The sequence below is a fragment of the Chlorocebus sabaeus genome, chromosome 5 (genome assembly GCF_047675955.1).
Source record: "Chlorocebus sabaeus isolate Y175 chromosome 5, mChlSab1.0.hap1, whole genome shotgun sequence".
Taxonomy (NCBI): domain Eukaryota; kingdom Metazoa; phylum Chordata; class Mammalia; order Primates; family Cercopithecidae; genus Chlorocebus; species Chlorocebus sabaeus.
The window spans coordinates 63,146,133-63,161,547 of record NC_132908.1 but is presented as its reverse complement, the minus strand read 5'-3'; the positions used below and the strand labels follow the sequence as shown (position 1 = coordinate 63,161,547).

Below are 15,415 nucleotides of genomic sequence, written 5' to 3'. Positions count from 1 at the left end.
GAGCCGAGATCTCGCCACTGCAACTCCAACCTGGGTGACAGAGCGAGACCCTGTCTCAGGGAGAAAAAAAAAAAAAAAATCTGTGTGATTAAAAAAAAAAAAAAAGACAAGTAGTTTATAGAACAAGGGATATATATATATAAATTTATATATATATTTATATATTTATATATATTTACATATATACATATTTATATACATAAAATTATTTTTGAGATGGAGTTTCGCTCTTCTTGCCCAGGCTGGAGTGCAGTGGTGCAATCTCAGCTCACTGCAACCTCTGTCTCCCAGGTTCAAGCAATTCTCCTGCCTCAGACTCCTGAGTAACTGGGATTACAGGCACCCACCATCACGCCCGGCTAATTTTTTATTTTTAGTAGAGACGGGGTTTCACCATATTGGTCAGGCTGGTCTGGAACTCCTGACCTCAGGTGATCCACCTGCCTCGGCCTCCCAAAGTGCTGGGATTACAGGCGTGAGCCACTGTGCCCGGCCACAAGGACAATATAGACGAAGTAAGACGATTTATAAACTGCATTCTCTACAAACTGAAGGGGGCAAGTATAATGGATTCCAAAGCTCCATGAAGTAGGAATTCTTATCCTGTGAACAGTTCAGGAGGCAGCTTTGCAGAGGTGAGGTCACAGGAGGCAGCTTTGCAGAGGTGAGGTCTTGCTCAAGGTCCCACAGTGAGGGTGGGTTGGTGTTCAGGTGTGAGTCCAATGCTCGTGAACTTTCCACTGTGTCAGACCCCTTGCCATCTGCGGTCTGATCTTCAGCACTCATGCCTTATCCTGTGAGTCAGCTTGCCAATTTTCCCTGTATCTTGTTGCTGGCCTAGGACAGATTTGCTCATTTAAGATGCCATTGACCTTATCTAATAAAAAGAATCAAGAACCAAGGAGTCTGTTTAATTCATTATTAAAGATCATTTCCTGTTATTATCTTCCCTATAGCAAAATTAGCTGTTAACTCTCCTGTTAGCATAACCCAGCCAGTATTACTAGGAAATTAGGAAAAAAATCAGTTTTTAATGATATGTGCGCTGAGCCCAGGGAATTCCCCATCTTTGGCGCATATTAACATTATGCCTTAGAAGTCGAGGAAATGTTCTGTTAAGTGGAAAAAGAGTTGCAGAAATTTTACTTTTAAAAGTCAAGTAAAAAGTTACTTTTTTTTTTTTCCCAAGTCAAATTAATTTTTGTCTCAGGGCAAGAAAAAGTAAATTAAAAATCACACGCTGCCGCTTCCTCGCAGGCCCCATTTCCTCCTGGGTTTCTGTCCCTCTTGGCTAGGGTTTCAGGTTTCTCTGGCCCAGTTTGGGCCTCAGAGGACAGCAGGCTTCAAGGGTTTCTGCTCCCGGGAACCTCTGGCCATGGCGGGGTGGGGCAGCCTGCCCGTCTTCCACTTGTCTTCCCTTTCAGGTCCTTCCCTTACTCCTGGGCAGTTGTTGGGGGTGAGACGGGAGCAAGGACTGAGACCCCGATGATTCAGGGAGGTCCCCTGTTGCATGACATGGAGTGTGGTTGACCCCTGGATAAGAGGTTGCTGGGACGCTGATCACTCCTCCCTCCACTGGGCATTAACACATGGGCTGACCAGGGGCTGGTGGGGGACTTTAGCAGCCTCCACCAGACTCCCACAAAGGGCAGAAATAGTGCTGATGTGACCATAAGTGAGGTGCCCAGTTCTGAGTGGGTACCCAGGAAGTGAGGAGCTCTGGACAAAAGGAGCAGGCAGTGAGCAGATGTTTCATGGTCGGGGAACACAGCGCTTTAGAGCCCTGAGCTCACGTGTCTGAAGGCATAGGGGTGCCTGGGTGTATGTGGGGAGAGACACAGCAGCCTGGCGTGGTCAATGAGTCACTGGGCTTGGAGTCCACAGACTTGTGTTGGAATCCTAGCTCCACATGGCCTCAAGAAAAATCACAAAACTGCTTTGGGCCTCCATGTTTTCAGCTGGAGGAGAGATATTCGCCAATCTTTGCAGGTTGTTGTTTTATACACTGCATTCTCTACATAAGGAAGGGCACAAATATGTGGTGAAGGTGGCAGGTGATAATGTTTCTGGAGGCTTCACCAGCATGGAACTCTGAGATCTCAGAACAGGCTAAGGGGACAGTGCTTGGCCAAGATCGCAGGAAAGGGGAGGCTCTCGCAGAGTCCCTTCTGTGTGCCTGAAACCCCGTTAGGCTCACAACACATTCGTTACAGGCTCATGAGTTCTTGCAACTCAGGGGATCTTGGGAAACCCAGTCAGGTGACCAACTCATCCCAGTTTGTCCAGAATTTTCCTGATTGTATTAATATTAATAATTAATAATAATTAATAGCACCGTAAGGACTGTGGCCTGGGAAACTTCCCATTTCTTGGCAAAGTGGTCACTTTGCTGGTCACCCTACAAATCTTTCTTGTTTTAAAGACCAGAGTCAGGGCAGAGACTATCTGGCCCAGAGTTATACGGTTAGGGACCCCCGACCTGTTTTTGATGTGAACCATGCTTTCTGGGCAAAGATAGAATCCGGCTCGCCTCCCACCAGCTCAGGCAGGATCCATAAGCCACATACATGCATCCAAAGAGATGAAGTTTCCTTGGGCTCATTTCACCTGTTGGTATCTGACTTACAATTGTTCTCTGTTAACTCCATTATCTTTAATTTGCAAGAATGCAGCCAACAGGAAACTCTGGATGCTTTCTCTTTAATGAAACACAATTTGATTACAAATCATCAGAGTCCCCTGGCAGACAGCCGTTTTTGGAGGATTTTAGCCTGCCATGGTCACACCAGCATGATTTCTGCCATTTGTGGGAGTCCAGTGGGGGCTGCTGAAATCCCCTACCAGGGGAGGTGGCCACTAGTCTCCCGTCAGCCCGTGTGTTAATGCCAGCTGTTGAAAACACCCTCCCTCGTGGCCCTGTGGATGAGGGGTTGTCTTTCTGGGTCCTTGGACACAGTGTGCCAGAAATGCCTTCCAGATTCACCGTACCATTTTGATTCAATGGGCAAGGTTTATTTTTTCTCTTATCTACCAACAGACATTATCGTGGCCAATGTCCAGCCGACCAGATATGGGGTGATCAGTTGTTTGAAGGTGAAAGGTAAGAGCCATGAAGCCAACTTATAAGAACATCTGTGTTTACTGGGACATTGGAGCCTCAGCTCCTGGATATATATGGTGACTTGGGCAGCATCGGCCTTATAGGGCTGAAAGGCAACGCCCTGGGGCAGTATCCTTAATGCGGCAATTTACTAGACACAGTGAGACCAGGTCACACTGTTCCTGGGAGTGGAGTGGCATGATCGTGGCTCACTGCAGCCTCAACTTCCTCCCCAGGCTCAGGTGATTCTCCCACCTTAGCCTCCCAAGTAGCTGAGACTACTGGCTGGGGCTACCATGCCCAGCTAATTTTTGTATTTTTTTTTGAAACAGAGTCTCGCTCTTTTGCCCAGACTGGAATGCAGTGGCGCCATGTCCTGCTCACTGCAAGTTCCACCTCCCGGGTTCACGCCATTCTCCTGCCTCAGCCTCCCAAGTAGCTGGGACTACAGGCGCCCACCACCACGCCCAGCTAATTTTTTTGTATTTTTAGTGGAGATGGGGTTTCACCATGTTGCTCAGGCTGATTTCAAACTCGTAGCCTCAAGCAATGCGCCTGCCTCGGCCTGCCAGCATGTTGGGATTACAGGCGTGATCTGGTTCTTTCTGATTGAGGGGTCTGTCTGGGCTCAGGAGGAGGGTCTTGCCTGCACAAGAAGATGGATGAAACTTTCTCAGTTCCTTCCTGACATCAACAAGAAGAAGCAGAGTGTAGCATAAGTTTAGATGAAGTTTCCTTGGGCTCATTTCACCTGTTGGTATCTGACTTACAATTGTTCTCTGTTAACTCCATTATCTTTAATTTGCAAGAGTGCAGCCAACAGGAAACTCTGGATGCAGAGCACTGATCAAAAAGGACAGTTTCTAGTCCTCACCACACCATGACTTGGCTGTATGATCTTGGGCAAGTCATTTCTCTTCTTTGGTCCACTCAGTGTCTCCATTTGACATACTGGAGAATTGAATTTATCTATCCCTAGGATCTTTCCCTTTCACCTCATTCCGTGGTTTTCTAAGTACCATCTCTTTATTTTTCACTTGCACACAATCTCACCTCTGCCTTCCAGCTGGAACGCGTGTTCCTGAGGCCAAGCATCTTCCCTGAATGCTCGCTAGTAAGTGCCCCACACATGTGGGATCAGAGCCTGTGGTTGCATAGCAGTAAAATTAGTATTACCTGCGGGTGGGGGTGAGGGGTTTCACCCCATCCTCCAACTTCTTAGAGGAGGAAATATTTTAATGGTTGGAAACAACCCAGATCTACACAAAAGGGCATGAAAACAGCTACTTAAATTCTACGTGCACTTGGCACTGCAAAGATCAGAAAACTCCCATCAAGATAGATGATAAGAAGAAAAAAATCATGAGCACTTTGCTTTAATTTAACTCAAGATGACACCTCCATCATCCCTTGGTCTGTAGTCCCGCGAGGGTCCCCGCTCCCTTTTGCACATGCGTGGTGTGTGTTCACACGGACTCTTCTACAACTTTGCATCTCTGAATTCACTCATTGGTTCCACACATTCAGCTATAGCTGTTTGTGACTTCTCTCCTGTAATTGTTTGAAAACAGTGTCAGGGCATGGCTCCTTTATCTTGCTGTGATTGGTTCATTTTTTTTTTTTGATGGAGTCTCGCTGTGTTGCCCAGGCTGGAGTGCAGTGGCATGATCTCGGCTCACTGCAACCTCTGCCTCCTGGGTTCAAGTGATTCTTCTGTCTCAGCCTCCCAAGTAACTGGGACAGGCATGCACCACCATGCCTGGCTCATTTTTTAAATTTTTGGTAGACAGGGTTTACCAGGTTGGCCAGGCTAGTCTCGAACTCCCGACCTCAAGTGATCGGACCACCTCGGCCTCCCAAAGTGCTGGATTACAGGCATGAGCTACAGTGCTTGGCCATTGCTGCGATTGGTTCTAAGAGTCTTTCTGCCCTTCTTTCTCTTTTCCTGCTATGCTAACCCTCACAGGACTCAAATTTCTTGGAAAAGTTGCACAGGAATCATCTACTTTGCAGGGTTAGACATCAGCCTTGCCTTGAAAGGCTGAGCATCATAAACAGTAACACACAGTCTGTTTTCTCTCCCACACTCCCACACCTCATACTGAATATTTAAGAGATATTGAGCTTTGGGGAAAAGAAGCCAGGAGATGTTGGGGAGGAGGTGTTCCTTGATATGAGAAAGCCCATTTCCAGAGAATCAGAAGACTTGAATTCAATTCTGCTGTCAGGGGCCATGGGGAAGTCACTTTATCACCTGGGACTCAGTTTCCCCATATGAAAAATTAAGTCATGAAAATAATTAACCATAAAGTCCATTTTAAACTCCAAAATAGAGAGACCCTCTCTCTTCTTTTCTAAGACCTTACTTAAGGTGAGGTTCCATCAAGGTTCTTTATAACGTACCCCTTTTATTTATTTGAGATAGAATCTTGCCCTTGTTGCCCAAACTGGAGTGTAGTGGCACCACCTTAGCTCACCGCAACCTTGAACTCCTGGGCTCAAGCGACCCTCCCACCTTAGCCTCCAGAATAGCTGGGACTATGGGCATGTGACATGCACAGCTATTTCTTTGTCTATAGAGATGGGGGTCTCCCTCTGTTGCCCAGGCTGGTCTCGAACTTCTGGCCTCAATGGATCCTCCTGCCTTGCCCTCCCAAAGTGGTGGGATTATAGGCATGACCCAACAGTCCTAGTCATGCCCTCCATTTAATCCTCAGAACAGCCCTTTGAGGGCATGTTATTAGCCTTATTTTACAAGTAGGGCAACCAAGGTTCAGAGAGGTTAATGGACCTGCCCAGTGAAAAAATTTATGAAGCCAGAGACCAATCCAGAATTTTCTAACTGCAGCACCCATGTCTCTAACTCTAGAGATTGTTCTAACTCTACCCTCTCAAATATGATGAGACTTTGGTGTTACTCTCAGGAAAACTGCTGAGAAAATGTTGCTTGATTTCCCTGCCCCCATTTGCACAAGGGGTTCCATGTCATGGAGAACTTTCCTTTCAAAAAATTTCCAAAGGACAAGTGATGCATTATGTCTTCCATTTTTGGCAACTTCACACAATAACCTTAACAGCCTCTTGGCTTCCATCTCCCAGGGATGGCATTTCAAGTATGCCTGGTCATGGAGTGCCTGTGGTTTAAAATTTTAATGGAAGACCCTTACCCCCCATCTGTCTTTATTCGCTGTTGCCCTGTCCCTGGCTTCCTGGTGGTCACTGAGCTCTGCAGGCCCCCTTCCCCCAGCCTGTCTCCTCCTGCCATTGAGAGGGGCTGTTCTTCTTCCCGAGCGGCAAGCCCCTGATTCTTTTAGCACAGCCAATGGGCTCCACTGGGGCTTTCAAGCTTGCTGGCAATTTGGATGTCAGTAGCTGGGAAAATCAAGCTTAATATTTGATGACATTACAAAGTCAGTCTGTTCTATTTTCATCCCAGATAGAGTGAAAAAGCAGAGTTCTCACCAGGAGACTCTCCCAGAAAAGTGGGAGACAGTTGTGTCTGGGAGCCTCAGCAGGTTGGCGGGGAGTACTGGGCAGGGGTCAGCATGCAGATGCTCTGGTTTTGGCTTGACAGCCAACTAGCAGTTGACCTTGGGCAAGTCATTCTCTCTCTGAGCTTTGACTTCCTCCTGCACAAATAAACGATCTCTCAGGCTACAAGTACCCTGATTTAGGAATGATGTGATCTTAAACACAAGATCGACTTGGGGAGGTGTTTCTATGCTCCGTGCAAACTTGAGGAATGGCTATAGTGTTTTGAGGGGCGGGGACAGAAAAGCAAGGAAGTGCCCTGGAGACCAGGTGAAGAAGACTGAAAAATGGGACTAGCTTTGTTTGTAGAACATACGAAAGGTTCAGGATGCCCAGTCACTGTGCCAGGGTTCCAGGGTGGATCCCAAGACTTTGGGGACCCAGAGGAGAAGACAGGTGCTGGTGATGTAGGCCAAAGTCAGTCTTCAGTTCCTGTGAGTCTCTGGTCTGATGCTCAAGGGAGGTGCTGGGTTCAGTTTTCACCTCCAGACTCATGCCTGTCCTGTTCCTTCTGCACCTGCACATGTGCCCACACAGGGTGTGCAATAAGACCATACAGCTCCATGCTCTGATCCTGCGTATGTGGAGTCTGGAGTTTACTGTGTGTCAAGCACAGTACACAGTGCTTGCACTTACATGCCTTTCCATCTTTATCACAATACTAGGAAGTCAGCGCTACTCTCAACCCTATTTTGCAGTTACAGAAACTGAGGCCAGAGAAGCCAAATGGCTTTCCCAAGACCACACAAATGGTCAAGGGTAAACTTGTACTTAACCCCATCTCACCCTAATCCATACCCATTTGCTTTCGACAAATTCTGAATCCTCTGCCTTGTAGACCAAGTCAATTGGGCTGAGACCTGTTCCTGAATATGGCTTTCTTTTAATGCATCTACAGGATCACTTTTCTCTGATCTAGAGTCTGGACCACCTCGGGGGACAAAGCAGAGCTGTTAGGGAGGTGTGGACAGGAGCAGGAATGATGTCAGGTTACCATCTGCTTGCAGGACGGTTGCTGGGTGGCCGTGGACTGACACAGCTCTTCTGCCATTCTCACTTGTAGTTGTCAAGAATAACTCTGGACTGTGCTGGGAATGCAGTATCTTCTAATAAGGAGGAGTTGGCTGAAACAGCCTGGGCTCTGTACCTGTCCCTCAGATGTCCTTCGGTGCTTTAGCCCAGTGTCTCATAGATCTCCCAGGTATAAAACCCAGTGTGGGCTTCTTTCTGGGGTCCCTTGGCTGCAGTACAAGTGGGGCATGTACATGTACTAAAAATACAAAAATTAACCAGGCATGGTGGTGGGTGCCTGTAATCCCAGCTACTAGGGACATGGAGGCAGGAGAATTGCTTGACTCTGGGAGGCAGAGGTTGAAGTGAACCAAGATTGTGCCATTGCACTCCAACCTGGGCAACAGAGCAAGACTCCCTCTCAAAAAAAAAAAAAAAAAAAAAGCCAGAAAACCCCTGCAAAACATGGACATAATCTTTTTCATGTTTTCTGGGTGGTAAAGATTAAAAAGTTAGAAAATGCCGAGATAGTGAGAGGTGTGTATGAGTGTGATATTGGTGGTAGCGTAAATTGTTATAACTCTCTTGGGGGGAATTTGGCAATATCTAACCAATATCCTGCCAATATCTTTCTTACTCGTAAGTCAAAACTGTGATTGTTAAATCCACAAATGATAATGCTTTTCCACGTATGTTGAAGTTTCTTAAATAGTATTTTATAGAATAAGTTTTCCTAATACATCATTGAAGAGGTTTTTCAGGAGCATAGTTTGAAAAATACTGACAGGTATAATGTAGGAAGTAGTTAGAATATATCTGGGAGCTACCAACACTATTCAGGTCTAGCTACAGTGATGTTTGCTGCCCCTCTTAGGAAGAGAAACCTTTCACAAACCTCCACCTTCATTTTCTCCTCTTGCAAATGCTTTTTGTTCAGGAGCATAAACGCCAGGGCTGCAAAAGTGATTCCAAACCCAACAGAACTCCCTGGGGATAGGCTGTTCTCTCTGTAGCTGGGACAAGGAGATGGCAGGCCCTTCTCTTCCCAAGAACCTCCCTGGTGTGCAACCAGAGGCCAGAAACTTACCTTGCAGCATTAATTAGGAGAGATGCAACATTTGGAGACAATCTGTTCAAGAAACCCTGCACAGGACACGTTTTCATCCTGGACTCTGGGGCTGATATGTGCCAGTGGCTTGACTCCACGTGCCTCGATGGAATTCTCTGGCAGAACCTCTCCAAAATGTGTGGAAAAATCTGTTTCTCTGGGTTCTCCTTCTTTGCTTCAAGGTGAAACAGGCGACTTCCTTCACTGCCTTTCTCTGGGAGCACGATGAGCACTAATTACCCGCTCACTGCCAAGCTGGCACCCGGCATGAGCTGTCAGGAGCCTCCAGTCCCTTCCTGAAGCATGCAGGTAAGTAAACACAAGCAGGAGAGGAACCAGTGAGCGTGGCGGGGCCATGGATGGTGTCTGCTGGACCAGCCTCCTGTTTCTTCCTTTGCTGCTCCAAGTCCCCTGCAGGACTAGCTGGAGTCCCCCCATCTGCCCCGGCAACTGCTGTCCAGGGACCTGATGGCCCTTTGCTCACCAAGGAGGCTCATGTCTTCTACCGAGGACAGTGGCCTTCCACCTTGGCTGCTCAGTAAAACCATACTTAAAAAAAAAAAATCACTGTCACCAATGCCTGGATCTCACCCCCCATGAATTCTGACTTAATCAAGGTGCTTACAAAGCTCCTGTGTGATTTTAATATGTACCCATATCTTGATTATGGGATGACCACATACATCGGGATACTTTTGAGAGTGTGTTCGGGCACTATTAATCATTATTTTGGGACAGTGTGCATAACTGGTACTGTCCTAGGCAGCCTGGGATGCATGGCTACCCAGCTCTAACCCTGAGAGATCCCTGAGAATCGTCTCCCAAGGACGTGAGCATAGCTGAGGTTTTTTCCCCTTTGTGGATGAAAACATTGACACTTTTACATCGTTGCAGATGACTATAGGGGGTGTGTCATGAATTTGATCTTGGGTGCTATTATATTTCCAACAGCCACACTTCCCACTTCAGGTACCTCCTCTTTCCCCTCTTGAGAAGTGAAGAGGGATGCCCACTCCGGTAATTCTCAGCCTTTGCTATTTTTGTAGCCCTGGAGAAACTCACACCTGAAAGACACCCTAGCAGTCACCTGGCTCCATCTTCCCTGCAATGCACCCATCCCTCATGCAGCATCTTGGGCAAGGATGAGCAGAGAGCACTGGATTTGGACTCAGAAAGCCTTTCTGAGCCTCGGTTTCCTCATCAGTAAAATGTGGGTTATACTACCAGCCTCAAAATGTTGCAGTAGGGATTATATGAGACCCTCTTTCAGCACATCTCGGGAGGAACACACAAAGCTGGGAGGACCAATGATCCGCGGAGAGCAGAGTACATACTTGTCCCTCCTCGCTGGGGAGATATACCTCTTCCACGGGCAACCATTCACTCTGCTAATAGCATGTCTTTAATGGATGACAATCTCTTAATCCTCTTAGAAATGACAGATGGTAAGTCCTACATTGTTTAGGAAGAACAGGATGACTATGTCACACTTACACAACAGTTGGAATAAATGGAGTTCGTTATAAATATTAATCATCTTTTTACATAAGCTTGTTCCTTGAGAAGTGACGTAAGAAATCGAGAGCATGCCTGCCTATTCCACAGGTGGAAAGATCGAGGTGCCATGTGGTCTAAAATCTCCCAGCAGGTACTTCTACAAAAAGGGTGTCTTAGTCTGTTCTGACTGTTATAACAACATACCATAAACTAGGTGGCTAGAAATTTATTTCTCTCAGTTCTGGAGGCTGGGAAGTCTAAGATCAAGGTGCGGGCAGATTTAGTGTCTGGTGAGGGCCCCGTTCCTGGTTCATAGACGGTGTCTGCTTGCTGGGTTCTCACATGGTGAAGGGGGAAGGCAGCTCTTTGGGCATTTTTTTATGAGACAGAGTCTCACTCTCTCACCCAGGCTGGAGTGCAGTGGCGAGATGTCAGCTCACTGCAACCTCCACCTCCCAGGTTCCAGTGATTCTCCTGCCTCAGCCTCCTGAGTAGCTGGGATTACAGGCACCTGCCACCACTCCTGGCTAATTTTTGTATTTTTAGTAGAGACAGGGTTTCACCAGGTTGGCCAGTCTGGTCTTGAACTCCTGACCTCAGGTGATCCGCCTGCCTCGGCCTCCCAAAGTGTTGGGATTACAGGTGACCGTGCCTTGCCTGGGGCTTCTTTTATATGGGCACTAATCTCATTCATGAGGACTTGGCCTTTGACCTGATCAACTCCAAACAACCCCACCTCCCACTACCATCACACTGAAGACTAGTTTTCAACATACGAATCTTGGGGGGCACAAAAACATTCAGACCATAGTGGGGGAAGAGCATGACATTTATTGAGAATTGTGGTGTTTGGCATTTCCACTTAACTTTATTTCATGACGACCTTTCAACAACCCTACAGGGCAGTTATCTCTGCATGTTGGTTGAGGAAATAGGCTCAGAGAGGTTGTGTAACTTGCCTAAGACCACCCAGCAAGGTGGCTAGCTGGGCTGTGAGTCTGATCCTGCCTGACTTCAAAGCTTAACCCCAGATCCCATTGGAGGGGATCATGCCTTTCAGGTCATGAGCATAATATCCAAATCTCTAGAATTTTCAGACAATCACCGGTTTGGTCATATCCTTTTACATCTCCACCCTAGTAAAGACATTTCAAGGAGATTTTGTGGCCTAAACATTTGGGTCAATGGCTTTTTAAGGTGATGCCTTCCACCTTGGCTCTTACCTTTCTTCCACAAGCATTTGTTGGCTGCTGAATTCTGCGGTCTACACCAGGGCGACAATGATGTCTGCAACATGGCCCCTGTCCTCAAAGAGCTTCCAATCTAGTATAAGAGTCTGTCTAGGAGGCAGGAAATACACTGTAGAGTGAGAAATGTTCTAATAAAGTGGGTAATGGTGGGCAGAGTGCAGGATTTGAAAGCTCACAGGCCCACAGCAAGGAGTATTCAACATTACACAGCAGATCAGGGAAGACAGCTTGGAGGAGGTAGTTTTTGAATCTGGGTTTGGAATAAGGTTCAGGTGGATAAGGAGAGAAGGAACAGAGAGAAGAAGATGTGCAAAAGCATGAAGTGTAGGAAGAGGCTTTGGGCTTGAGAAAGGCAAGTCACATGGTACAGGGCAATGCTGAGGTTCAAGGGCTGGTGGGAGTCAGCTCCTAGTCTGCTGGGACTCTGTTCTCACTATGATGGGTTCAGCCCACATGTTGGTTCTCCGGCTGCAATTCACACTCAGCATGCAGAGCTGGTGCAAGGCCCCATTGCCTTGTCTCTTCAAATTAGGCTAGAAAGGTGAAATGACTTCATTACTGTTGTCTTGCTGGTTGCCTCTTCTCTGAGGATGCTTCCTGCTGCATTCGTCTTGCTAGATTACCCGAAAAAGACAGCTTTTGCCCCCGCTGATGGGCCTCCCGGATCATTTTCTCTGCCATTCAACAGCGACTCTGCCACGTTTTATTCTCCAGCAGACTTTTGCTATCTTCTAATAATTTTCTTCTAAAAAAGTTCACATTCATTAAAAAGGCCATGTCTGGAAATATATTATATATGTGTTTCTTCGGAAAAATAGGCCATCTTTAAATTATTATGCTGTTGATGTAAGCTGGATTTTATTAGCATTTCACCTGTGGTTTGGTGACAGACACAAGCTGGCTTGAAAACTGTTGAAACAGGATTCTTTGTTGATTAATTTGTTTTTCTTTCTCATGGTTCTGACACTTAGGAGATATTTAAATTGTATTTTACAACTTTGTGCGAAACCAGTCTGAGTGTTAGAGAGCTGTGTGGGCAGAATTTAGATGTTTTTAATGACGCAGTTGCGGAAGTCACATTTGAAATTCACAGAATCGGGCTGGGCGAGGTGGCTCACGCCTGTAATCCTAGCACTTTGGGAGGCTGAGGTGGGTGGATCACCTGAGGTCAGGAGTTCAGGACCAGCCTGGCCAACATGATGAAACCCCATCTCTACAAAAAATACAAAAATTAGCTGGGTGTGGTGGCAAACGCCTGTAATCCCAGCTACTCGGGAGGCTGAGGGGGGAGGATCACTTGAACCCGGGAGGCGGAGGTTGCAGTGAACTGAGATCACGCCACTGCACTCCAGCCTGGGCAACAGTGGGAGACTCTAAGAAAAAAAAAAAAAGAAAGAAAAATTTCACAGAATCAAACACACCTGGAGGTGGAAGGACATCCGTGGTCCAGAGGTCCAATGCCTTGGTTAATGGCTGTTAGTGACAGACTGCTGCCATTGCTGATATATGGTAGATCAACTTCTGCTTGGATCTCTCCAGTGACAGGAAACTCACTACCTTAACATCAGCCCTGAATTATTCCTAGTGAGGCATGTTAAACGGTGTCACACAGTAGGTATCAAAGCCTCCATGTGCTTCAGTTTGAGCTCCAGAGTTAAGATGGCACAACCCTTGGCCATGGTACCCAGGAGGCTGTTGGTTGTACCAGAGAGAACACATATTCACATGCAGAGGAAAGTGGCCTGGCCCGAAGCCACCTGACAGTGACTAGGAGGTCCCTGAAGCCTGCCTTAAGCAATAGATGTGCAAATGCTCAGGATCCAGGGGTCCAGGAACAAGAAACAGACATCCCAGTGTGCGGTTTGTCCCAAGAAATATGCAGTGCACGCAGGGATGAGCAGATAGAGCATCTTGGAGGGCATCTCCCCAGCTATCCTGGTTAAGGTCATTGCCAGTCCTCAGAATGGAAAAGCCGGAGATTGGAAATCACCGAGTTCCCTGGATCACTCCTTCAACAAATATTTGCCTGTAAGTTCTAGAGAGTAAATTACAGCAAAGTGTTCTCATAGAATGTGGCCTCGGTCAAACGTTTTTGCTGTTATCTTAAAGTCGGGAGTTTAAACTGCTCTCGGGAGGTATTACAGATGCATTCCTGGAGGAAGGGGACTAGGAATTTGGATGGGGTCCAGAGTCCTGGCTCCTGGGAAGACCATAAGAGATAAAGAGCTGTGTTCTCCTCAGGCTCCTCCAGAGCTGCCTGGGATGCTTATTAACCAAGTGGAGATTCAGAGGGGCTGGGATGGGGTTTGGCTTCTGCAGTTTTAACAGGTTCCCTGGGAGACCCAGGTTTGACAAAGGCTGCCCTTCAGAGCACTGTCTTCACAAGGCACGTTTGTCCTGGGTGTGCTGCATGTCACAAAAGCACTGTGAAAGAGGAAAAGAACTGCACCCATGTGACACGCGTGTGGAGGAGCCGGGAGCTGTGCTGGCTGTTGTGGGATCACTCCATCCTGTAAATTGGTTGCGTTGCATCCGCTGGTCCTCTGTCCCTTCTCTGGTTTACGGAGAATGGTAGCGTCTGAGAATCCTCTTCTAAAGGGCTTAACTCCCTGCCAGGAGTCACTGGAAATAAATGCATCACCTCTTCCCACCCTGGTCTGCTCTCCACTGGGACAAATCTCTTGTCTTGCCCACTGCTTCTACACTCTGTGAACAAATGCTAGGAGCAGCTGAGAACATTCATTCATTCCTTGCACCTAACAACCCAATCCACCCATTTCCCATGTAGTGCAGCCTCTGTCTGCTTCCAGCTATGGATCAGACAGCTGTGACCTCCATTGTGCAGAACGTGGGCATCAGACAGAGCTTTGATTAGTAAGAAATGTGTCGTGCTTCCACAGAGCCCAGAGATGGTATGAATGAAGCTGGCTCTGAAGATATTGCGGACGAGATGTGCCTTTCTCACTTTACCTTTCACCTGTCTTTCGGAGAGCAGTACAGAAGCCCTCAGCTGTGGTGGGAGCTGCAGGTGCTGACCTGTGGGCTGGTGCTTCCTGCAGCAGCTGTGGCCAAGGGTGATGCCGCAGGGAATCCCACTGCCGCTTTGCACCCAGCCTTCCCCTTTGCTTCCCTGGGAACCTGAGTGCAACATTCCCAGTGAACATTTGAGAATCTCTTCTAGCCTCTCCTGACTTGCATCTTGACCCCGCAGTAGCTAGTGAACTTGAGCACGTGGCTTCACCCTTCCGAGCCTCAGTGTCCCCCTCCGCCAGGCCAGGCTGGTCCACCTCCCAGAGCCTCTGTGGAGGAAGGGTCTTTCTGCTCCCTCTTCCTTGTCTCAAAGCAGTTTGTGCATCTTATTTCCTGCCAGTGAGGACAGGGCAAGATTTCATGTATATCTGGGGTTCTTCACTGCACCTCGCTCAGGTCCTGGCATTGTAGAAGAAACCAGTGATCCACAGGAGAGCTCAAACCCGCAAAGACCCAATGAATTAACTTCCAGGTGGGGATAGGAGTCGGGGTGGGGATAGGGTGGTGAGGTCAGGCCTGTGTTCACACCTGTCTGAACTGACTTTTATGCTGGACCATCCGGTCTTGTGTCAAAATTGGCTGGGTTTGGTCCTCTTGCCTGTAATCCCAGCACTTTGGGAGGCCGAGGTAGGAGGATCTCTCGAGCCTAGGAGTTTGAGATCAGTCTAGGTAACATAGCAAAACCCCACCTCTATCAAAAATGCTAATACAAAAATTATCCGGGTGTGGTGGTGTGCACCTGTAGTCCCAGTTACTGGGGAGGCTGAGGTGAGAGGATGGCTTGAGCCTGGGAGGTGGAGGTTGCAGTGAACTGAAATCAGGCCACTGCACTCCAGCCTGGGCAACAGAGCCAGACCCTGTCTCAAAAAAAAAAAAAAAAGAAACACC

General features: G+C 47.6%; 1 long non-coding RNA gene across 2 annotated transcripts in view; it reads left to right on the top strand.

The window, feature by feature from the left end:
• Positions 1–12,047, top strand: part of LOC119627689 (uncharacterized) — a 32,046-nt gene extending 19,999 nt beyond the window's left edge. The window contains exons 2-4 of one of the 2 annotated variants that reach the window (XR_005243901.2): positions 3,038–3,100; positions 8,933–9,059; positions 9,797–12,047. This is a non-coding gene — a long non-coding RNA (uncharacterized lncRNA). Of the gene's footprint in view, positions 1–3,037; positions 3,101–6,726; positions 7,833–8,579; positions 9,060–9,796 lie in introns of those variants that run through there. The other variant, XR_012092954.1, reaches the window with a different exon arrangement.
• The last annotated feature ends 3,368 nt before the right edge of the window (positions 12,048–15,415 follow it).